This window comes from Geotrypetes seraphini, chromosome 12, assembly GCF_902459505.1.
Source record: "Geotrypetes seraphini chromosome 12, aGeoSer1.1, whole genome shotgun sequence".
NCBI lineage: Eukaryota > Metazoa > Chordata > Amphibia > Gymnophiona > Dermophiidae > Geotrypetes > Geotrypetes seraphini.
In genome coordinates this window covers 114,517,933-114,543,489 of record NC_047095.1, presented here as the reverse complement: position 1 = coordinate 114,543,489, position 25,557 = coordinate 114,517,933, and the positions used below count along the sequence as shown (strand labels likewise).

Below are 25,557 nucleotides of genomic sequence, written 5' to 3'. Positions count from 1 at the left end.
CCAATGGAGGATTGAGTGACTTGCCCAGGGTCTCAAGGAGCAGCGAGGGATATGTAGTATCTTATTTATTACGTAATGGTCTACGTTTTCTATGTGATGGATTCTTTAAACCTGTAAGTTCTCTATAGTAGTTTGACTACCTTGTTTCCCCAAAAATAAGACCTAGCATGAAAATAAGCCCTAGTCCTAGGCAGCCGCGCTTCCCCCTGACCCACCAGGCAGCTGAACCGACAAACCCCCGCTGACCCTCCAAGCCTTCCTTCCCAACCGATTCTCGCCGACCGCAACCATAAATACCTTCCGGCAGAGGAGCGCTGGGCCAGCAGCACTCACAGGCTGCTTTGAAGCCTTCTCGCTGGGGCCGTCTATGTACTGATGACATCTTCAGTAACGCAGCACACAGAAGGTCCCAGCGAGAAGGCCGCAAAACAGCCTGCGAGTGCTGCTGGACCGATGCTCCTCTGCCAGAAGTCATTTATGGTCACAGTTGGCGAGGATCGGTTGGGAGGGAAGGATAGAGGATCAGCGGGGGTTCGGCTGCGGGGCGGCAGCGGTTGCTCAAGGGTTCTGCTGCACAGGGGGATGGGAGGGATGGAACGATAGAAAGATGCTGCAGAGGGAAGGCACAAGGGGATGGGTGAGAGGAGAGGAAAGATGTTACACATGTGGGGGAAAGGAAAGAGGAAGAATTGGGGTGAAGGAGAGGAAGGGAGAGATGATCATGTACATGAAAAAAATAAGCCCTACCCAAAAATAAGACTTAGTGCCTTTTTTTGGGCCCCAAATGAATATAAGACACTGTCTTATTTTCGGGGAAACATGGTAGCTCCTTTTTCCCAACTGGAGGTTGAAGTAATGCCACTTATTTTACTTCATTGGAATGACTACGAGATGGCATTGTATTTTCCAAAACAGACAATATTTTTATTGTTAGTACTAGTGTTTAAGCCCGTTACATTAACAGGTGCTAGAATATATGCCTGTCTGTTTTTCTTTATTAATGTCTCTCTCCCTGCTCCTGTCTCTTTCTGTCTTTCTCCCTCCTGCTATTTTTCTCTCTCTCTCCCTGGCACCCTTTGTCTGTCTGACTCTCTGGTCCCGTCTGTCTTTATTTCTGTCTGTCTCTCTCCCTGGCCTCCTTTGTCTGTCTGTATTTCTTTCTGTCTCCCCCCCCCCCCCCCCCACTTTCCTTTGCAGAAGCAGCAGCGGTATTTCCCTTCCCCTCCAGGTCCCTGTGAAGTAGTAGCAGCATTTTCCCCCACCCCCCATTCCCTTCTCCCCCCCCCACTTTCCTTTGCAGAAGCAGCAGTGATATTTCCCTTCCCCTCCAGGTCCCTGCTGAAGCAGTAGCAGCATTTTCCCCCACCCCCCATTCCCTTCTCTTACTGTGAGCTGTCCTGCTCCGTTCGGCCCCTCCCCCTTCCCTTCCCACAGGCTGGCCTGCTGCGGCTAAAGTTTTTTTTAAAAAGTTTCAAAGTACCGGCAGCTCCTCTGACGATCCCCGTGGTGGCTGATCCTCCTGTAAAGAGCAGCCTGCGATGGTGGCCGGCTTTAGCGAACCTCGCAGGCCGTTCTCCAACTCGGTAGCACATTCCCTCTGACGCGATCCCATGCGTCAGAGGGAACGTGCTACAGAGGTTGGAGAACAGCCTGCGAGGTTCGCTAAAGCCGGCCACCATCACAGGCTGCTCTTTACAGGAGGATCAGCAGCAGCAGCGGCGGCGGCGAGTGAGGGCCGAGGTGTGTTCCCTGCCGAGGACGCGGGCAGGGAGAGAGCTTGCCTGGCTTCCAGGGTGAGTGAGGGCAGGAGGAGGGGAGTGGCCAGAATGTTCCCTGCCGCTGGGTTGGCTGCCACGGATCACACACCACAGCGGCAGGGAACACGAAATCCTAAGTGCGCATGTGCGCTTAAGTCTTTTATTATATAGGATAAAGACTTACAAAATTACTGCAGCAAAGACATAGCAGAAGAAATATTATATTTTCAGTTCAGAATATGCAATGGAGAGTAGAACTTACACCGATATGCCAAATAGGGGGCTAGCACATCCCCGCTGGTATACGCAAGTGAATCTCTCTGGTTTTATCTGTGATGCATGGATTTTTATATAGAGAAATTGTTTCGTTGTTCCAAAAAAGCACATCCCCGAACTCTGGTCATGTAAGTCCCTATTGGTACAAAAAATGTATACCTAACTATTTCCCTCCCCCAGTCCACGTCTCTCTCACTTCCCCTCCCCCCAGAAGGGGGTCGAGCAGGAACAGAGGGCACTTCTTCCTTATCACCTTGCAGATGCTGATTTGTGGTTTTACAACATTGTACATCTTCAGGATGGCCTCCTAGTAGACAGTCTTATGCAGAAAGTTGAAACAAAGTTGCAAGGGTGACATTCCAGCACCCCAGCTGTGCCTGGTTCCCATGGCTTGCTTCAGAGACAGGCAGCAAATGTCCATAGCCTGTGGTTTAAAAGTTCTGTCTTGGTACCAGGTCCCCACGTCTCTACTCCCCCGTCGTCCTTCAGGGGTTGTTGCTTGTTATAGGTGTTTTATGGCTTTTCAGGGTGCCTTGCATATGTTAAGTACTCTTGCATATGTCATATAGCACAGATAATGGCTCAGCACAAATGAACAATGGCCATAGAACCTTGGAGAAGTAGGGAATGGAGACAAGGACTTTGTAGCAAAGGCCAGCAGGGTTAGCATTTCAAAGGATGCATATGTTCACAGATAGCAAGGTACAGGTCGTTCTATCTGGTTAGCTTGTAAAGGAAGGCTGTTTTTAGGCTTGGGAAAATATGCATTAAAGCACTGTTCTTCAACCACCGGTCCGCAGACTGGTGCCGGTCCACAGGAAATTTCTGCCGGTCCGCGCAGGGCCGACAAAATTAAAATGACCATAGGTCCGTTTTCAGACCTCCTGTCCCGTTGTCCCCACACACAGCTTCGGGGACAACGGGACAGGCGATCATTTTCTGTCCCTCCCTCCTTCCTTTCCCCGGGTCCCCTTCTCTTACCGCCCTGCCGCTACTGCTAAAGCTGACAGGAAGTCTTCTTTCCGACGTCAATTCTGACGTCAGAGAGGACGTTCTGGGACAGCCAATCGCTGCCTGGCTGGCCCAGAACGTCCTCTCTGACGTCAGAATTGACTTCGGAAAGAAGACTTCCTGTCAGCTTTAGCAGCAGCGGCAGGGCGGTAAGAGCAGGGGAAATGAAGGAGGGAGGCTTTTATTTTTTTTTGCGGGGCTGGGAGGGAAGGTGGTAGGCAAGCAAGCAGGCTGGCTTTGGCCAGGGAGGGAGGGAGAGAGGTAGACAGGCAGGCAGGCTGGTTTCGGGGGTGGGGGTGGGACAAAGTGTGGAAGGCAGCAAGAGGGACATGGGAAGGAGGCACTAATGACATGGGAAGGATGCACTGGGGGCACTAAAGACAGGAAGGGGCACTAAGGACATGGGAAGGAGGCACTGTGGGCACTAAAGACATGAGAAGGAGGCACTGGGGTCACTAAGGACATAGGAAGGTGGCACTGGGGCCACTAAAGACATGGGAAGGAGGCACTAAAGACATGGGAAGGAGGCACTGGGGGCACTAAAGACATGGGAAGGAGGCACTGTGGGCACTGACAGGAAGGGGCACTAAAGACATGGGAAGGAGGCACTGGGGGCACTAAAGACAGGAAGGGTCACTAAGGACATGGGAAGGAGGCACCGGGGGCACTAAGGACATAGAAGAGAAACAGGGAGGGAAAAGAAAGGGACAATTCTTGGGCCTGAGTGCAGAAAGAAAGAAATGAAAGAAAGGATACACAGACAGAAGGAAACGCAACAAGAGACTCATGAAATCACCAGACAGCAAAGGTAGGAAAAATGATTTTATTTTCAATTTAGTGATCAAAACGTGTCAGTTTTGAGAATTTATATCTGCTGTTTATATTTTGCACTATATTTGTCTATTTTTCTATAGTTACTGAGGTGACCGAGTTTACGGAAACGGGGTTTTTAATTTTAATCCTAGTAGTTTGCTGGTCCACAAAAAGCACAGTTACTTACCGTAACAGGTGTTATCCAGGGACAGCAGGCAGATATTCTTGACTGATGGGTGACGGCACCGACGGAGCCCCGGTACGGACAATTTTAGAGTGATTGCACTCTAAGAACTTGGAAAGTTCTAGTAGGCTGCACCGCGCACACGCAAGTGCCTTCCCGCCCGACAGAGGCGCGCGGTCCCCAGTTAGGATAAGCCAGCTAAGAAGCCAACCAGGGGAGGTGGGTGGGACGCAAGAATATCTGCCTGCTGTCCCTGGATAACACCTGTTATGGTAAGTAACTGTGCTTTATCCCAGGACAAGCAGGCAGCATATTCTTGACTGATGGGTGACCTCCAAGCTAACAAAAAGAGGGATGGAGGGAAGGTTGGCCATTAGGAAAACAAATTTTGCAAAACAGATTGGCCAAAGTGTCCATCCCGTCTGGAGAATGCATCCAGACAATAATGAGATGTAAAAGTATGAACTGAGGACCAAGTAGCAGCCTTGCAGATTTCCTCAATAGGAGTGGAACGGAGGAAAGCCACAGATGCTGCCATAGCTCGAACTCTATGGGCCGTGACAGAACCTTCCAGTGTCAGTCCGGTCTGAGCATAACAGAATGAAATGCACGCTGCAAGCCAATTGGACAACGTACGTTTAGAAACAGGACGTCCCAATTTATTCGGATCAAAGGACAGAAAGAGTTGGGGAGATGATCTGTGGGGCTTAGTACACTCTAAATAGTAAGCTAGAGCCCGCTTACAGTCCAAAGTATGCAGAGCCTGTTCTCCAGAATGAGAGTGAGGTTTCGGAAAGAAGACAGGCAGAACAATGGATTGGTTGAGATGGAATTCCGAGACAATCTTAGGAAGAAACTTTGGATGTGTACGCAGAACCACCTTGTCATGATGAAAGACTGTAAAAGGTGGATCCGCAACTAGTGCATGTAGCTCACTGACCCTCCTGGCAGAGGTTAGAGCAATAAGGAAGACCACTTTCCAAGTGAGAAACTTGAAAGGAGTCGTAGCCAAAGGTTCAAACGGAGGCTTCATTAAGGCGGAGAGAACCACATTGAGATCCCAGACTACAGGGGGCGCTTTAAGAGGTGGTTTCACATTGAAAAGACCCCGCATGAATCTGGAAACCAAGGGATGAGCTGAAAGGAGTTTCCCATGAACTGGATCATGAAAAGCAGCAATAGCACTGAGGTGGACTCTAATGGAAGTAGACTTGAGACCAGAGTCAGACAAAGAAAGAAGGTAATCCAACAAAGTCTCCACTGCAAGGGACGTAGGATTATGATGATGAAGAAGACACCAGGAAGAAAATCTTGTCCACTTCTGATGGTAACATTGCAGAGTTGCAGGTTTCCTGGAGGCATCCAGAATAGAACGAATGGGCTGAGACAAAAGAGTATCATTCGAAGTCAGCCCGAGAGATACCAAGCTGTCAGGTGCAGAGACTGGAGGTTGGGATGCAGAAGGGTCTCCTGATGCTGTGTAAGCAGAGAAGGAAACAATGGAAGAAGAATAGGTTCCCTGGAACTGAGTTGAAGTAGAAGGGAGAACCAATGTTGCCTGGGCCATCGTGGAGCGATGAGAATCATGGTGGCCTGTTCCCTCTTGAGCTTGAACAAGGTTCGTAACATGAGAGGCAGCGGAGGGAAAGCATACAGGAACAGATTGGACCAATCCAGGAGAAATGCATCCGCTGCCAGACGGTGAGGAGAGTAGAGTCTGGAGCAGAAGAGGGGCAGCTGGTGATTGTGAGGAGCTGCAAAGAGGTCTATCTGAGGAGTGCCCCACTGAGCGAAGATGGACTGTAGAGTTAAAGGATCGAGAGTCCACTCGTGAGGCTGGAGAATTCTGCTGAGTTGGTCCGCCAAGGAATTCTGTTCTCCCTGAATGTAGATCGCCTTTAGGAATAGATGGTGATCTGTGACCCAAGCCCAAATCTTCTGGGCTTCCTGGCACAAGAGGCGAGAGCCTGTCCCACCCTGCTTGTTGATGTAGTACATTGCAACTTGATTGTGCACAGCAGTAGGACTTGAGGAAAGAGAAGATGTTGGAAGGCCTTGAGGGCATAAAACATCGCTCTGAGTTCCAGGAAATTGATGTGATGTTTCATTTCCTGGGCTGTCCAAAGACCTTGAGTTTGGAATTCGTTCAAATGAGCTCCCCAGGCGTAAGGGGAGGCGTCGGTGGTGATGATAAGGTGATGAGGAGGTAGATGGAACAGAAGACCTCTGGAGAGATTTGAGGATATCAACCACCATTGTAGAGACTGACGAAGAGACGATGTCACAGATATGTGTCGTGAGCAGGGATCTGTCGCTTGGGACCACTGGGTAGCTAGGATCCATTGAGGAGTGCGCAGGTGAAGACGTGCGAAGGGTGTGACATGAATTGTGGAGGCCATGTGACCCAAGAGTATCATCATTTGCTTGGCAGAGATGGAACGTTGTGGAAGCACCTGCTGACATAGAGACTGAAGAGTTTGAAGACGGATGGACGGCAGGAACGCTCTCATGAGGACTGGGTCCAGCACCGCTCCAATGAATTGAAGTCTCTGAGTGGGGATGAGATGAGATTTGGGTAGATTGATCTCGAACCCCAGAAGTTGTAGAAACAGAATGGTTTGGTTGGTGGCCAGAAGTACTGTCTGAGATGAATTGGCCTTGATTAACCAATCGTCCAGGTAAGGAAAGACTTGAAGGTGGTGAGAGGCAGCCACCACAATCAGACATTTGGTGAATACTCTTGGAGAAGAGGCAAGACCGAAGGGCAGCACCTTGTATTGGTAATGACAATGATGGATCATGAAACGGAGGTACTGTCTGGAGGCCAGATTGACCGGTATGTGAGTATATGCCTCTTTGAGATCGAGGGAGCATAGCCAGTCGCCCTGATTGAGAAGAGGGTAAAGAGTGGCCAGAGAAAGCATTCTGAATTTCTCCTTGACCAAGCATTTGTTGAGATCGCGAAGATCTAGGATGGGTCTGAGATCTCCTGTTTTTTTGGGGACTAGAAAATAACGAGAGTAGAATCCCTGTCCCTGCTGATCTAGAGGAACCTCCTCTATGGCGTTCAGAAGGAAGAGGGATTGAACCTCTTGAAGAAGGAGGGAAGACTGAGGAGTGTTCAAAGCAGACTCTTTTGGCAGACTTTGGGTAGGCAGAGTCTGAAAGTTGAGAGAGTAGCCGTGGCGGATGATGTTGAGGACCCACTGATCCGAGGTGATATTTTCCCAACGGCTTATGTAAAGAGTAAGGCGTCCTCCTATGGGCTGCGGAAGATGGGCAGATGGTAGAATACTGGCTATGTCCAGGAGAACCAAGTCAAAAGGGTTGTGAGGACTTTTGTGGAGGAGGAGGCTTCACCTGTTGTTGCTGTTGTGCTGGTCTAGGGTTTTGCCTCTGTTGTTGCCGCTGACGCCGGGGCTGTTGAGGGGCCGGTGGCAAAGGACGAGCCACAAATCGGCGTTGGTAGGACGATTGCTGCCGAAAAGGCCTGGTAGGTGGGGTCTTCTTTTTTGTTTTGAGTAGAGTATCCCACCTAGTCTCATGAGCTGAGAGTTTTTGGGTAGTGGAGTCCATGGATTCTCCAAACAGCTCATCACCCAGGCAAGGTGCATTAGCCAGTCGATCTTGATGATTGACGTCAAGTTCTGAAACTCTGAGCCATGCCAGTCGACGCATGGCCACCGACATAGCCGTGGCTCGAGAGGTCAGCTCAAAGGTGTTATAGATCGACCTGACCATGAACTAACGAAGTTGTAAGAGTGATGAAGAAGTTTGGCGAAAGGCAGATCTTTTGCGGTCAGGGAGGTACTTTTCAAAAGTTGACAAATTCTGAATGAGATGCTTAAGATGGAATGAAAAATGGAAAGCATAATTCCCTGATCTATTAGCTAGCATCGCATTCTGATACAACCTCTTCCCAAACTTATCCATGGCCTTACCTTCTCTGCCAGGAGGGACCGAGGCGTACACACTAGCTCCCGTGGATTTCTTTAAAGTGGATTCCACCAAGAGAGACTCATGAGGGAGTTGTGGTTTGTCAAAGCCCGGAATGGGTATGACCTTATACAAGGAGTACAGTTTGCGAGGGGCTCATGGGATGGTCAAAGGCGTCTCCAGATTTTTGTAAAAAGTCTCTCTTAATATATCATGGAGAGGCAATTTTAGAAATTCCCTTGGAGGCTGTTCAAAATCCAGTGCATTGAGAAACGCCTTAGATTTTTTGGATTCAGCCTCCAAGGGAATAGAGAGAGAGTCACACATCTCTTTGAGAAAAGAGGTGAAAGAGGTTGCATCAGGCTTAGAGGACGGATCTAAAACAGAAGGATCCTCGTCCACCGATGAACACTCCCCCTCAGAGAGAAGAGGCTCTTCGGAGTCACCCCACAGATCAGGATCCCTTACTTGAAAGCTGGGGTCTCGGGACTCCGGTGTGGAGAGTTCCAGGTGTCGAGTTTTGTGTGTCGACTTACCCGACCTCTGGGAAACGGTACCGGGAGATGTTATGGGTTGTGCCGGTGCCGTAGTTTGTACAGCCTGGTGTAAGGACCTCGGTTCCGGCGCTAAGAACGGCATGGATACCGACGAAGCCGAATGTACCGGTACCGACAGAGTGGATGCAGATAAAAGAGGTTGCTCCACTGCCGGTACTGGTGGCTCAGACCGGACCGGGACTGAAAGGCTCGGTTTCAAAAGAGCAGGAAGGAGCTGCTGTAATTGCTCCTTGAGCTGCACCTGCAGGACGGTGGCAATTCGCTTGTCCAGCGAAGGCACCGGCACCGCTTTTTTCTTCTGCGGTACCTTCGGTGCCGCTCTACACTCCGAAGAGGAACCCGAAGTCGAGGGGCTGACCTCAATCGGTGCGGAGCGCTTCCGCGGGCGCCTCGAGGTCGGCAGGACTGGGCTCGCTGCTACTGAGACCGGAGGACGCTCCAGCGGGGAAGGCTTCTTAGCCGGCTTACCTGGAGGATGCGACGCCGGCGCGGTGTCGACGAGGTAGGTGCCGACTGCGTCGGGGCCGGTGCCGCCGAATCCGACATATCGGTACCAAACAATAACCGCTGCTGGATCTGTCGGTTTTTTAAGGTTCTCTTTTTTAGAGTGGCACAGCGGGTGCAGGTGGACGCCCAATGGTCAGGACCCAGGCACTGTAAGCACCAGTTGTGCGGGTCGGTGAGAGAAATGGGCCTCGCGCACCGCTGGCACTTCTTAAACCCGGGTTGGGGGGGCATGAACGTAAAAACGGCTTCTGCCAAATCGAAGGCCGAGGCCTCGATGGTGGCAGCAGGCCCCACCAGGGCAAAACCGAAAAAAGAAGAATAAAGAGAATTCTTTTTTTTTTTTTTAAATAAGAAAAGAAAAAAAGGAAATACAATTTCCTTAAAGGTTTACGCGAGTGGGAAGGCGAATGAGGAAAAAAGTTTTCAACAGCCGTTGAAAGTGCGTCTTCTTAGCTCCGCGGAAACTAAGAAACTGGGGATCGCGCGCCTCTGTCGGGCGGGAAGGCACTCGCGCGTGCGCGGTGCAGCCTACTAGAACTTTCCAAGTTCTTAGAGTGCAATCACTCTAAAATTGTCCGTACCGGGGCTCCGTCGGTGCCGTCACCCATCAGTCAAGAATATGCTGCCTGCTTGTCCTGGGATAATAATTATTTTATTTCTGCCGGTCCACGGGTGTAAAAAGGTTGAAAAACACTGCATTAAAGGGTATGTAATGTCCAGCAAATTATCCATCTCATCGTGTACTGGTGTCCTAGAATATTTGCTGTCAACTTTTCATAGGTGGGGTTGGTGCAAATACAAGTTCAACTTGGTGCTGGCATGGTATGGTAAGCTTCGTGTCATTTCACACAGTATGTGCGACTTGGAGAGTATACTTTGTGCCGGTGTCACTGATGTAACGCCAGGTTTTGAACAGAATCTTTTAGGAACAGGAATTATAAAATAAACATCCTACTTCTGCTCTGTCCCTGTTGCTTTTGGTTTGTTTCATATGAATGCTGTAATTATAGTTTTTCAGACTGAGATTCAACGGCAATTATGTGTTTGCCAGTGAATGCATAATAAGCCTATCCATGTGTTTTCAAAATGTGTTAAAAACATCATCATTAAACAGCCAAATATTATCAGCATATTTGTAAGTCAAGTTAGGGGGAGTTGGGTTCTGCATCCCTAACCCTATATGCCATGTCTGTCTGTCCAAGTTAGATTGTAAGCTCTTCCGAGCAGGGACCATCTATAAATGTCAAAATGTACAGTGCTGCGTACGCTTTTCAGCACTATATAAGTGATAAGTAGTAGCTGTGAGGGTGGAACAAAACTTTATCCAAATAGAAGTAATATTTCGTAGCTATCCAGATTAGTTATAGGTTTGGTTTCTTCTTCTTAGGTGCCATGCTCGAGTCCTAGTGACTTGAAGAATTACAGATCTAAAAAGAACCTGGTTTTGTGCTAGTCCAGCCATCTGCTTGCAGGTCGCCCTCTTCACCTGGTTCCTTCTCTCTCTTCTGACGGTGTGATCAAAATAAGACAGTTGTAACTTCATCATTTGGGCTTCTAGTGACTTAGCTGGTTTGCTCTCTTCCAGAATCGATTTGTTAGTTCTTCTAGTGATCCATGGCACACATAAGCATGGCCTCTGCCGAGTCAGACCATAGGTCCATCATGCCCAGCAGTCCGCTCCCGCGGCGGCCCCCCAGGTCAATGACATGTAGTGATCTATTACTCAAGAGCATTTTGTCTTGTATAGTAACCCTCTAATTGTACCCCTGGATTCCCTTACCCCTCAGGAATTCGTCCAATCCCTTTTTGAAACCCAAAACCGTACTCTGCTCAACCACCCCCTCTGGAAGCGCATTCCAGGTGTCCACCACCCTCTGGGTAAAGAAGAACTTCCTAGCATTTGTTCTAAAACTATCTCCCTTCAATTTTTTTGAGTGTCCTCTAATAAGCACATAAGCATGGCCTCTGGCACATAAAATCCTTCTCCAGCACCAAAGCTCAAATGAGTCAGTCTTCTTTCTGTCTTGTTTCCTTGGTGTCCAGTTTTCACATCTGTAATTAGCCGCTGGGAAAATTGGTGCTTGAACAAAGTCTGATCTTCATCTAGAGCAGCGGTCTCAAACACGCGGCCCACGGGCCGCATGTGGCTCTCCAGGTTTTATTTGCTGCCCGCGGTCTAGAGGCATCATTCTCTTCCTTTTGGAGCAGCAGCCGGCTCGTTCGTTCAAAGCTGCGGGTTGGCGGCTCCTTGCGAGATCCGTGCCTGCGTCTGAAGCCTCTCTGATGTTGTGACATCAGAGAGGCTTCCGATGCAGGAGTGGATAGCGCAAGGAGCCGCCACCCGCGGCTTTGAATGAACGAGCCGGCCAGACACGCTGTTGCTCCAGTGGCGTACCAAGGGGAGGGCGGTCCACTGTTCTCCCTAGAGTGCGGCTCGCCTAGAGTAGCGGTGCCGAACCTGCTTCCCTTCCCTTCTCACTGCTGCCATCGGGGATCAGGCCGGTACCTGTTCTTTGATCTCCCTGCTTCTCTTCCCTGCGGGGCCGACCAACTCTCGCGGCCTGACGTCAATTCTGACGTCGAGAGGACGTTCTGGCTAGCCAATTCTTTGAGCATGTATCATAAATTTGAATCATATGCTTATGAAAAGAAAAATATAATTCGACTTTCCAAAAGTTTGATACAATGTAAATCACCCTGGAAATTCCTAGACTCATATGTTCAATCTATTTCATAGACACTCCTCTCTTCTTCTTCTTTTTCTTTACCTTCATCTTTTTCCTCATTTTATTCTTTTTCTTTCTTCCTTCAATTTCTCTTTCCTCTTATCTTTTCTTTTATTATTTTTTCATGAACAGTCCTAGTACTTTAGATCTTTTAAAACGATTCAATTCTACATTGCACAATGTAACTGAATATTTGTTATACTAAATGTTTTGTTTTATTTTTTGATACCCTGTACTTGAACTGTTTCTTATATTTTTTCAAAAAACTCAATAAAAAATATTGAACTAAAAAAAAAAGAATTGACGTCGGGCGGCGAGAGTTGGTCGGCCCGGTGCAGAAGAGAAGCAGGGAGATCTCTGCCTGTTCCCGATAGCGGCAGCGATAGCAGCCTATTCCGCGGCGGCGGTGGCATGGGGGAGGGCAGGAAGAAAGAAAGAAAGAAGTCAAGTTTATTCAAGTTTATTAAGGTTTGATATACCGCTTATCAAGGTTATCTAAGCGGTTTTTACAATCAGGTACTCAAGCATTTTCCCTATCTGTCCCGGTGGGCTCACAATCTATCTAACGTACCTGGGGCTATAGAGGACTGAGTGACTTGCCCAGGGTCACAAGGAGCAGCGCGGGGTTTGAACCCACAACCCCAGGGTGCTGAGGCTGTAGATCCAACCACTGCGCCACACACTCCTCACAAGGTAGGTAGGGTAGGGTGGGGACAGGGAGCCAGAAAAAAAAGCAAAAAATGGGACACGGAGGAAGGAAGAAAGAAGGAGGGGGGACGGGGAACCAGAAACAAAGCAAAAAATGGGGCACGGAATCAGAGAAAGAAAGAAAAAGTTGGGGGAGGGAATGAGGTTTGGAGGAGAGGAAGCATACAGGAGGCTGAAAGAAGGGAAGAAGTATTGGATGCACAGTCAGAAGAATAAAGTGCAACCAGAGACTGATGAAATTACCAAAGGTAGGAAAATGATTTTATTTTCAATTTAGTGATTGAAATGTGCCAGTTTTGAGAAAGAAAAGATATTGAACTTTAAATGTGAGTGCTGCAGAAAAAAATAGAGTACTTGGAGGGCCGCAGAAAAAATAGTTAATGTCTTATTAAAGAAATGACAATTTTGCATGAGGTAAAACTCTTTATAGTTTATATATCATTCCTTTTAACTGTTAAAGGAAAGTTTTATAAACTATAAAGAGTTTTACCTCATGCAAAATTGTCATTTCTTTAATAAGACATTAACTATTTTTTCTGCGGCCCTCCAAGTACCTACAAATCCAAAATGTGGCCTCGCAAAGGGTTTGAGTTTGAGACCACTGATCTAGAGTGTTATTTCCTTGCCTTTGAATACTTTGTCGAGAGCCTTCATTGAAAAGCGACCAAATGCTATTTTGCAGAGTATTTCTTCCCAGCTACTTGTGTCTTTGTTTACAAAAGTGCCCTGGAGGCTGAAATCATTATATGTTTAGTTTAGGCTTGCTGAATAACTTGCCTGTGCTACGCAGGTAGCGCTGACGTGGTCACTGCACTAATTGAATTTTCAACACTGCTGAATATATGGATTAAGCTGAAGTTCAGCCAGTGGCCACACTTACTGAAAATTCACCTCCATTTGGGCAACTTATATCATAAAACTGACCCAAAGATGAAGGCATAAAAGCAAAAAGTTGGCTGAGTGCTCCACAGTTGCTGGAACCAGCCCTGCTACTCTGCACCTCCCAGGTCGTGTCTGCTGCGGTATACTACCAGGTATAAGCAGTTTACAGAACTCAGGTTGTATTCCACTCTTCTTGTAAATCTCATTAATACAGCACTGTATAGGTGACGAGATCTCCCACTGTCCTTGTTGGGTAGAAATGGAAATTCTTGTACCCTTTTCAAGTGGCTCTGTTTTGGCTCTTGAGAAAAGACAAATGAGCTCGATTTCAGGAGTAGGTTGCAGAAGTTTCTCTAGAGGGGCAAGAACATAAGTTTCATGGCTCCATGTCATTCCCTTCTTGGTTGGGCTGAGAACTTTTTAGCACCCCCTCTTATGTACCCTGAGAGGTAATTTTTGAGGCCTTTTATATATAGGAATCTTTTTATAAAATTACACTCATTATATTTTTCTTGCGTTTCACTAAGATATAAAGTGCACACTCCCTCCCCCACATATACGGTTCTAGATGAAAAGTGTGCATTTGCCCCCGGGCAGTCAAAAACTTTGCGAAAGAGGAAAAATAAAAAAGCCGCGGTGCTAGAAGGCACTTTGGGCAGAGACCTAAAAGTACAGGACTTCGTGGCTCCACGGAAAGAAACGAACTGGAGACCACGAGGAGGGGATGCGCCCTCTAGTGGAGCAGGAAGGCACAAATGCGTGGTGCAGCACAGCAAACTTGAATCTTCAATCAAGTTTGCTTGAAAAGCTGTCCGTGTCGGGGCTCCGTAGATGATGTCACCCACATGTGAGAATATGCTGCCTGCTTGTCCTGGGATAAAGTACACACTCCCTCCCCCACATATACGGCTCTAGATGAAAAGTGTGCATTTGCATACGTACCTACATATGCTGAAACACAATCTAAAATACTACTTGAACATTTTCTGTCTAGGGATGTTAAAGCTCCCAGGATAATTTCCACAACAGCAAGAATATTTATCACATCTGCTGTCAAAGCCTCAGGGGCATTACAGCCTGCAAAGTCTGACATCTGATAAACGTCAACTTAAGATCTACAGATTATCAGTTAGACAGGGGCTGGGGGTTGACAGCAGAATCATTGGAAAATCATCTGATCCACTGGTGGCACAATCTTGTGTACCTGAACCAGAACATGCAAAACCTGGGCCCTGCAGAATCTTCATGCAACTAAGTACACAAATATGCTTGCAAAATATTCACAAATTACATTTGAGTTGTATGTAAGTATGATACTGAAGGGCTAGTATTATGTCTGCTATGTATGTATTAGTTTTATTATTAGTGTTTTATAAACATAAACAAAATATAAACAAACAGAACAGAGCCCTCAACCAGTCCTAAGGATATACTTAGCCAGTCAGGTTTTCAGGATACTCACAATCAGGGGTACTGAATTACGGCACCCCTTTCTTAGCCTACTAAAAATGATCCCTCAAGTATTAATAAAAGAGCCTAGACATTGCGAGGAGAGTGTGGCATAGTGGTTAAAGCTACAGCCTCAGCACCCTGAGGTTGTAGGTTCAAACCATGTGAGTCTAGGCAAGTCTTAATCCCCCCCTCCCCCCACTGCCTCAGGTACATTAGATAGATTGTGAGCCCACTGGGACAAACAGGGGAAAATGCTTAAGTACCTGAATAAAGTCATTTAGACTATTCTGAGCTCCCTGGGGAGAACGGTATAGAAAACTGAATAAATAAAAATAAACATCAATGCTGCCTTTTCATAGGTTCCGTGGCTGGTTGCGAGCAGCTTGGGGGGGACAGGGTGCACAGCCTGGGAGCGAGGGGGGGCAGGGTGCACAGCCTTGCATGGTGGGAAGGGGGCTGGGTGCAATGCTTGGCAGGGGAGGGAGGGGGTGTTGGGTGCAGATCCTGGAAGGGCAGGGGACTTGAATATTAAGCCCCCCTGTCTTATACTCAAGTCAACCATTAAGAAAGGTATCATGACCAGGATGAAGGAAGTCATCCTGCCACTGTATCGTGCAATGGTGCGGCCGCATCTGGAGTACTATGTCCAGTACTGGTCGCCGTACCTCAAGATGGACATGGCAGTACTTGAGGGAGTCTAGAGAAGAGCAACTAAGCTGATAAAGGGTATGGAAGACCTGCCATATACTGACAGACTGAAAAAGCTGGGGCTGTTCTCCCTGGAGAAGCGGAGACTTAGAGGAGACATGATAGAAACCTTCAAGATCCTGAAGGGCAAATTATGGGGAACCACAAGTACAAGGGGGCACTCGGAGAAATTGAAAGGGGACAGGTTTAGAACAAACGCTAGGAAGTTCTTTTTCACCCAGAGGATGGTGGATACATGGAACGCGCTTCCAGAGGCTGTGGTAGACAGGAGCACGTTACAGGGCTTCAAAGAAGGTTTGGATAGGTTCCTAAAAGACAAAGGGATTGAGGGGTATAGATAGGTGTAGAGGTAGGCTATAGGGATAGAAGAGGTAAGTATAGGGATAGGAGTGGAGATAGGTTATAGAGCTAGTCAGGGACCACTGCTCAGGCAATGGGCCGCTGCGGGAGCAGACCGCTGGGCGAGATGGACCTCTGGTCTGCCTCAGCGGAGGCAACTTCTTATGTTCTTCCATTTTGGGGGAAAATGGGGGGGTCTCAACTTATATTTGAGTACATACAGTACAAACACCTTTTCTTGCTAGGAAAACCCCACACACACTGCCCACAATGAATATTCACGAGATAAATTTACATGCACTATTTCCATTGTATGCAAATCTATGTCATTCTGAAAACATGACTAGCTAGGTGTGTTCCAAGGACGGGCTAACAATCCCTGCAGCAGAAATCCTGAAAAGCAGACCTCTTCTTGATCAGGAGGGACTTGAGTAGAGCACCTCTACTACCCTGCTCTTAAAACTCTCCAGATCCCACCACCTCTCTGGGTAACTCTAGTGCTTAGTTGCCGTTACATTATTATTGGTTTTGTGTTTTTTTTGGGGGGAAGGGGGTACTAAAGGGGAATTAGCTTATGTCCTTTTAGCAGTAGTTCAAGGAGTTACCGACTATGGGCTAGATTCACTAAGCAAACCAATCATGTACCGATCGGTTTGCGAGCCCTTTGTGACCAAATTTCCCTCCATTTTTTATCCATGGCACAGATATTTTGTGTATGTTACACACACAAAATATCTGCCCCATAAAAAGAAAAGACAGGCAGGCTGCTCTTCCCCGCAATGCAAGCCTGTAGTTTTAACACGTGTGTTAAAGCGGGTTAAAGCCACGGGCTCCCTGCCCCCCCAAAAAAAGTTGCGATGCCCCCCCACACACACACAAAAGGCAGGAGGGATGCCAACTCCCTCCTGTCATGTTAAACCCCTCCTGGCCGGGCTGGGCCCGGCCTACCTTCGGTTCCGGGGAAACTGACGGAAGCACTGATTAAAGAACACATCGATGAACATCTGGAAAGAAACGAACTTTTGAAAACAACCCAACATGGTTTCTGCAGGGGGAGATCGTGCCTAACGAACTTATTGCACTTCTTCGAAGGAATTAACAAACGGATGGACAGAGGAGACCCCATAGACATCATATACCTTGATTTCCAAAAAGCCTTTGACAAGGTGCCTCACGAACGTCTACTCCGGAAACTGAAGAACCATGGAGTGGACGGAGACGTACATAGATGGATCAGAAACTGGTTGGCGGGTAGGAAACAGAGGGTAGGGGTAAAGGGCCACTACTCGGACTGGATGGGGGTCACGAGTGGTGTTCCGCAGGGCTCAGTGCTCGGGCCGCTGCTATTTAATATATTCATAAATGATCTAGAAACAGGCACGAAGTGTGAGATAATAAAATTTGCGGACGATACAAAACTATTTAGTGGAGCTGGGACTAAAGAGGAATGCGAAGAATTGCAAAGGGACTTGAACAAATTGGGGGAATGGGCGGCGAGATGGCAGATGAAGTTCAACGTTGAGAAATGTAAAGTATTGCATGTTGGAAACAGAAACCCGAGGTACAACTATACGATGGGAGGGATATTATTGAATGAGAGCAACCAAGAAAGGGACTTGGGGGTAATGGTGGACATGACAATGAAGCCGACGGCACAGTGCGCAACAGCCGCTAAGAAAGCAAATAGAATGCTAGGCATAATCAAGAAGGGTATTACAACAAGGACAAAAGAAGTTATCCTGCCATTGTATCGGGCGATGGTGCGCCCGCATCTGGAATACTGCGTCCAATATTGGTCTCCGTACCTTAGGAAGGATATGGCGTTACTCGAGAGGGTTCAGAGGAGAGCGACACGCTTGATAAAAGGGATGGAAAACCTCTCATACGCTGAGAGATTGGAGAAACTGGGTCTCTTTTCCCTGGAGAAGAGGAGACTTAGAGGGGATATGATAGAGACTTATAAGATCATGAAGGGCATAGAGAGAGTAGAGAAGGACAGATTCTTCAAACTTTCGAAAAATAAAAGAACAAGAGGACACTTGGAAAAGTTGAAAGGGGACAGATTTAAAACGAATGCTAGGAAGTTCTTCTTTACCCAACGAGTGGTGGACACCTGGAATGCGCTTCCAGAGGGAGTAATAGGGCAGAGTACAGTACAGGGGTTTAAGAAAGGATTGGACAATTTCCTGCTGGAAAAGGGGATAGAGGGGTATAAATAGAGGATTACTGCACAGGTCCTGGACCTGTTGGGCCGCCGCGTGAGCGGACTGCTGGGCATGATGGACCTCAGGTCTGACCCAGCAGAGGCATTGCTTATGTTCTTATGTTCTTATGTTCTTACCTCCCTCCCTGTTGCAAATGGCCCACCCACCAAAAAATAAATTGCAGGAGGGATGCCAACTCCCTCCTGCCACCCACCCCCCGGTCACCCCCTACCCATTCAGGCCCCCTTTTCACCCCCAGGTACCTTTAACGGAGCAGGATGGATGCTCAACCCCTCCTGCTCCAATGCCTCCCCCAACGACTCTGAGGCCTTAGGCCCCGGCCATCATGCAATGGACAGGGCGGGGCCTAAGGCCCTGGTTGGCTCAGTCTCCTAACTTGGGAGGGGCCAGGGGCACCTGAGCCAATCAGGGACTTACTTAGGGCTAAGCTTTAGGAAGTCCCTGATTGGCTTTTGCTTTGACCAATCACAGGAGGCATTGGAGCAGGAGGGGTTGAGCACCGTTAAAGGTCTGGAATGGGGATGGTGGTGTCCGGGGGGGGAGGGGGGGTGGCAGGAGGGAGTTGGCATCCCTCCTGCAGCTTGTTTTTGGTTGGTGGGTGGGTAGGCCGGGCCCAGCCAGACTAGATTTTGCAACAGGGAGGTGGGCTGGGCCCAGCCAGGCTAGGAGGGCTTTAATGTGGCAGGAGGGAGTTGCCATCCCTCCTGCTTTTTGTGGGGCATCAGCGCACGGGGGGCATCGCAACTTTTTTTTTCCCCCTTTTTGTAGGCCAGGGAGCCCGTGGTTTTAACCCGCGGTTAAAACCATGGGCTCCGAGTGCATGAAGGGCAGGAGCGATTCGGGACGAGAGCAGGGTGGTATGAGAGACTAGGGGCGAGAGCGGGAGATCGGGGCAGGCAGATTCAGGGCACAGCTTCGGGGCAGCAGAGAGCAGGCTGCGGGGCAATTTTTTGTGGGGTTCAAGGAGGGAAGGGGTTCGGGACACTTGGGGGGATTAATTATTTTTTTTTAATCGGGCAGATATTTTGTGTGTGTAAAACACGCAAATATCTGCCCGATTAAAAAAAAAAAAAAATTTAAAAAGGCAGCAGAAGCCCTGACAGCAGCGACAGGAGGCTGTTTCTCCTGTCACTACTGTCAGGGCTTTAGCAATCCGTGCAGTTGGCTGGGGGCGTGCCAACGATCGTCTCCATTTGCATGCAGTCCTTTAGTGAATTTGTTGGCCTACATTCAAACAGAAATAGATTGCACACGGATCAGAGAGTTAGTGAATCTAGCCCTATATCTCCCTAACCCTGCAAGGCTTACAATTTAAATTTGCATCTGAAGCAACAGAAGTGTTAAAGGACTTGCCCAAGAACACCAGTGGGATTTGAACCCTGACTTTCCCATTGGTTTATCTGCTGGGCTAGTCCAAGTTTATTTAAACTCTGATATATCACAATACAAGAGGTATCATTGTGGTTTACAATTAATATATAATTAAAGGGGGGTGGAAAGAAGAGAGAAAGGAAGGAAAGACTATAAAGGAATTACAATATATATATATACTAGTCTTATAGCCCGTTACATTAACGGGTGCTAGAATATATGTGTGTGTCTCTCTTTATTTCTTTCTCTCTCTCTCTCCTTAGCCGCTTTCTTTTTCCTTGGCTGTCCATCACCACCCCTTGCCTGCTCCCCCTGTCCATTCTCCCTTCCTTTTACCTCCCCTGTGTCCACCACCACCCCTTGTACAAAGATTAGAGAGCTCCATTTTCTTTGTGCAGGGCAGCTGGCCTGTCCATTCCTTTTGTGGAGTGGAAGTGGCTAAAAGCATGTGAGAAAGTTCAGAGGTCGAAGGCGTCTATGAAGAAGAGAGATTTGTGGGATGATTCAAGTCTAACATGGGGAGGAAGAGCATGCCATAAAGTGGGGCCGATGACTGAGAAGATACTGGAGCAAGTATATGTGCGATCTGTGTGGCAGTGGGGATGACAAGAAGGTTCTGTTGTAATGATCGAAGAGTCCGAGATTAGAATTAGGAGTTGATCCAGAAATGGGGGTCCACGTCAGTTAAAAGAATCTTCCTATCTATGCAATTAACCTTAGTCTATCCTGCTGCTATTTATCTTATTCTCATTAAAGGAGGTGTATGTATCCTATCATTTTTTTTAATCTTCCCAGGCTAAAAACACCCAGCTCCTTCACACTCTTCTCACATGACAGAGCCTTCACTAGTCAAGGGTTTCAGGGAGAGGTGGTGTCTCCTCTGAAGCACACCCATAGGAATACACATTAGCGGCAACCACCTTGCCTCCCTCTCTGGGCCCTCCAGGGAGAAACCACTCTCCATAACTCTGTTAGATAAGTAAAATCTATCTTGGGTCCCCTGCACCATAGTACTAAGACCCAAACATGGCAATCAAATACACACAGAACATCATACACGAGAGCCAAAACAGATGACAAGTATGTTCACAAGTCTTAAACAGACAACGTGGTGGCAGAAACCTGAACGCTACATTAAGGATAATTTAGACCAGCCTTTAAAACGGAAAGGGGATGGGACTTGATATATTACCTTTCAATCAAGGCTGGTTTACTTACTTATTTTGTACCTGGGGCAATGGAGAGTAGAGAATGACACTAGGACAAATTTGTCCCTGTCACCACAGTAACTCAATTTCTCCATCGCCGTGAGTTTTGTCGCTGTCCCTGTTCCTGCCCCATTCCTGCCTTAATCGCACATGCCTCGAACACTTATGATTTTAAAGTATTTGAGGTTTGTGCAGATGAGGGCAGAGCTTGCAGGAATGGGGAAGGGAGAGGAAAAGAACTTGCTGAGACGGGAAAATTAGTTCCTGCAAGAACGGGGAAAAATTTGTCCCCTTGTCATTCTCTAATGGAGTAAAGTGAATTGTCTAGTCATAAGGAGCTGCAACAGGAATCAAACCCAGTTCCCCAGATTCTTGGGCTGCTCCACTAATCATTAGGCTTCTCTTCCACTCCAATATATTTAGAGTAATGCGTGGGATTTGAACCCCTGACCACCTGCATGTCAGATGGTGGGTTTTATCTCTGAGCCCCCAGCAGCACCTATAGGGAAAGGGGATGGGACTCAATATGCCTTTCTGTGGTTACAATCAAATCGGTTTACAGCTTCAAATGGCAGATGAAATTTAATGTTGTCAAATGCAAAGTGATGTACATTGGGAATAATAATCTAAATCATAGTTACCAGATGCTAGGGTCTGAGGTTATCGCTCAAAATAAGATCTCGGTATCACCATGGACAATATGCTGAAACCTTCCGCCCAATGTGTGGTGGCAGCCAAAAAAGCAAACAAGATGCTAGGAATTATTAGAAAAGTGATGGTAAACAAGACTAAGAATGTTATAAAGCCTCTGTATCGCTCAATGGTGAGACTTCACTTTGAGTACTGCATTCAGTTCTGGTTCTCCTTATCTCAAAAATGATATAGTGGCACTAGAAAAGGTTCAAAGAAGAGCGACCAAGATGATAAAGAGGATGGAACTCCTCCTCTCGTACAAGGAAAGACTAAAAAGGTTAGGGCTCTTCAGCTTATAAAAGAGACTGCTGAGGGGAGATATGACTTAAGTCTACAAAATCCTGAGAGGTGTAGAATAGGTACAAATGGATCGATTTTCTACTGCATCAAGATTTACAAAGACTAGGGGACACTTGAAGTTACAGAGTAATAAAACCAATAGGAGGAAACACTCAGAACACTTAAGCTCTGGAATACGTAGGCAGAGGATGTGGTGAGAGTAGTTAATGTGGCGCTGGTTTTAAAAAAAAAAAAAAAGTTTGGACAAGTTCCTGGAGGAAAAGTCCATAGTCTGCTGTTGAGACAGACATGGGGGAAGACACTGCTTGCCCTGGATCGGTCAAATACACATAGGTGGGGACGAAAAACTCAAGGCTTTTCAAATTAAGTGATTACAAAGAATGTCCTTGAGTGTAATGAGATAATCACTCGTAATAATTTTCACAATCTACAAACTAGCTGACAGCCTTTGGTAGCTTTTGTGCTCAGAGACATGGAGATAATAACAGGAGCAAACCCCAACACTACTGTCTCATCACTCAATCATCGTATTTTAAAGCACTATTAGTAAGTAGTATAAATATTTTGACTGTTAACTACAGGTGCCACTAAGGCTAAACTGTTCTTCTTTATACGTTTGAATTCAAGATACAAACAGCAAACTTATCTTGTAGTTTGCAGGTACCAGGTTCCGACGTGACACGTTTCGTATCTGTTTCAGGGAACCAACAAAGTTACGGATATTATGAGTGGTGTAGACTCACAGGTTGAACACTCTTTACTAACTGTTCGAGCAAAAATGTTGACACGATAGGAGGAAGTCTCAATATTTTTGTTCAATCAGTTAGTAAAGAGTGTTCAACCTGTGAGTCTACACCGCTCATAATTTAAATCTTTCTGCAACTTTGTTGGTTCCCTGAAGCAGATAAGAAACATGTCACGTCAGAACCTGCTACCTGCAAGCTATAAGATCAGTTTGCTGTTTGTATCTTGAATTCAAAAGTATAAAGAAGAACAGTTCATCCTTAGTGGCATCTGTAGTAACAGTTAAAATAGTTATACTACTTACTAATGGTGCTTTAAAATGCGATGATTGGGTGGTGAGACAGTAGTGTTGGGGTTCGCCCCTGTTATTGTCGCCATGTCTCTGAGCACAAAAGCTACCAAAGGCAGTAAGCTAGTTTGTAGATTGTGAAAATTATTACGAGTGATTATCTCATTGCCCTGGATCAGTAGCATAGAATGTTGCTACTATTTGGGGTTTTGCCAGATACTAGTGACTTGGATTAATTAGCCTCTGTGAAGACAGGATACTGGGCTAGATGGACCACTGGCTTGATCCAGTAAGACTATTCTTATGTTCTTACATACAGATCCTTATTTTGTACCTGGAACAATGGAGGGTTAACTTAGCAGGGTTAAAAAAAAAAAAAAAAGTTTGGATAATTTCCTAAAAGAGAAGTCCATAGGTCATTATTAAGATGGACTTGGGGAAAATCCACTGCTTATTCCTGGGATTTAACTGCAAAAAAAATGTGTTTCACAGTTTGGGGGATTTTGCCAGGTCCTTGTGTGATCTGGATTGGAAGGATTTTACTGGGCTCGATGGACCTCCGGTCTGGCCCAGTAGGGCAACTCTTACGTTCTTAAGCGCCCGGTCCAGAGTCACGAGGAGCCGCTTCCGATGCATGATTGGCACCTGTTGCTCTAACTTTTTTTTTTTTAACGGCTAACGTCAAGGACTCCAACTACCACAATGCTCGAGTTCCAAGGCAAGAGCAAGAACCGGGTAACCTAGCAACTCCGGGAAACTAGAGCAGAAGGCGCCACGGAGGCCCTGCCACCCGATTCATCAGTTCAACCTGTCTATCCACTGCACTTTTTTTTTCTTTTTTAAAGTTACCAGAGACGACCTGGGTCGCCCTTCCTGTGTGGTATAGCGTCTCTCTCCCCGGCCCGACACATCCCTCCCCTCGGCCACGAGTAAGAAGACCCTCCCAACCCCCCTAATTCCCAACCCCCCCCCCTCTTCCCATCCTACCTTCATGCCTGAGGTCACCCGCCACAGACCCCTAACGATTTCCTCTTCTCCGGCGCCCCGCCCCCCCTCCTCCGCCCTGCCGGAAACAGGACGTGACGTCACAGGGGAGAGCGAGGCGCCGGAGAAGTTGCGTCAGCGGAGAGAAAAGAACGCCGCGAGCTCGAGCGACGGTTGGGGAAGGCGGGAAGTTAGGCTTAAGAGAGAGAGAGAGAGAGAGAGGGGGGGGGGAGTGGCTGCTTCTTCGGGGTTGCCTCTCGTGTTGTCCGGGAGCCGCCTGGAGGAAGGGCAGCAGCAGCAGCCGTCCTTGGATAGCTCTTAAAAGGAGAGAACTCCGGTGCCGAGGTAAAGCTTCGGCCTGAGGCCTTGGCGCGCTGAAAGGGGCGGCGCGAGGCTGCGGGGGCGGCGCCTGAGGTCCTGCCGTTGCGCTCAGGCTTACGCACGCGTGCGTGGACTTGCACGTGCTCGGGATCTTCCCGCGCTCGCTGGCTTTCTTGGAATATGTAAACACAATGGAACCTTGGTTTGCGTCGTTCCAGAAGCATGCTCGTAAACCAAAGTGCTCTTGTATCCAAAGCGAGTTTCCCCATAGAAAGTAAGGGAAACTCGCATGATTCATTCAACATCCCCAAAAGACCCCCCAGGCCACTGGCGCGCTTCCACCCCACCACATCCCGAAAAGACCCCCAAGGCCACTGGCGTGCTTCCACCTCACCACCGGCAACTGGCCTCGCCTCGCCCGCCCGCCCAAACCCTTACTGCAATCAGGCACCGGCATGCGGCACCAACCCACAGGACGAGCCGGTGCCCAAAGAGCCTGTCGCTGATTCTGCTGGGCCTTGAGCATCTGCGCATGCTCAAGGCCTTCTGTCGACCGCTCTCTCATGTCCGGACTGTAGGGAGCATGAGGTAACACCTCCCAGTCGAATTCGTGTAGTTTTTCAATGACATTCCCTATGTGCAGACAAGCGTCGTGAAGAATGATTGGCTCGGCCATGAGGTCGGGTTATGTACATATTTTGCAAAAAATCACTTCTTCCACATGGAATTTTGTCTGTGATGATGATGCCTTCATGATCTTAAGCAAAAAAATCATCATTTGACTTTTGATTGAGCTTGTCGAAATTTTTTTGGTCGTGGGGAAGATGGAGCCCTCCACTCGTCATTGAAAAACTACGCGAATACGGCTGGGAGGTGTTACCTCATGCTCCCTACAGTCCAGACATGAGTCAACCAGACTTCAACTTTTTTCCAAAGTTGAAACAGCCTATGCGTGGACATTGTTTTGCATCTCTGGAAGAGCTTTCTTCCACCGGTACCCGAGCTATTCAGCAACTGAACAAAACGGTGTCTTGGATGGAATAATAAAGCTTCCCGGATGTTGAGACTCAGTCATTGCAAAGCAGGGAGACTATATTGAAGGATTGTAAAGAAATGCTTGGGGGGGAAAAAAAAATTTATTTATATATATATATATATATATAAATTTTAAAAAATAGTATGAATTATTTATGAAATGACCCTCGTATTCCTATGGGCGGATCAGAATTTAGCTTGCGCTGCTTGGCAGCATGTCTTTGTAAAAGGAGGGAATAGTTTCTAATGTGCAGTTTCCTCTTTTTTTATTGCAAAGTTTATTTGCAAAATCTTCATGGCATAACTGGAACCCTTATTGGTTCTTCAAGGTTCCCTCACATACAGCAGACATTGCCAATATTTTTATTATAAGCACATAAGCATGGCCTCTGCCGAGTCAGACCATAGGTCCATCATGCCCAGCAGTCCGCTCCCGAGGCGGCCCCCCAGGTCAATGACCTGTAGTGATCTATTACTCAAGAGCATTTTGTCTTGTATAGTAACCCTCTAATTGTACCCCTGGATTCCCTT

At 47.5% G+C, this 25,557-nt stretch overlaps 1 protein-coding gene across 3 annotated transcripts in view; it reads right to left on the bottom strand.

The window, feature by feature from the left end:
• MGAT1 (alpha-1,3-mannosyl-glycoprotein 2-beta-N-acetylglucosaminyltransferase) overlaps positions 1-23,992 on the bottom strand; it is a 45,101-nt gene extending 21,109 nt beyond the window's left edge. The window contains exon 1 of one of the 3 annotated variants that reach the window (XM_033917175.1): positions 23,674-23,992. The gene's annotated coding sequence lies outside the window, so the exon portion shown is untranslated. Of the gene's footprint in view, positions 1-21,301; positions 21,411-23,673 lie in introns of those variants that run through there. The other 2 variants (XM_033917174.1, XM_033917176.1) reach the window with 2 other exon arrangements.
• Between the last annotated feature and the right edge of the window lie 1,565 nt (positions 23,993-25,557).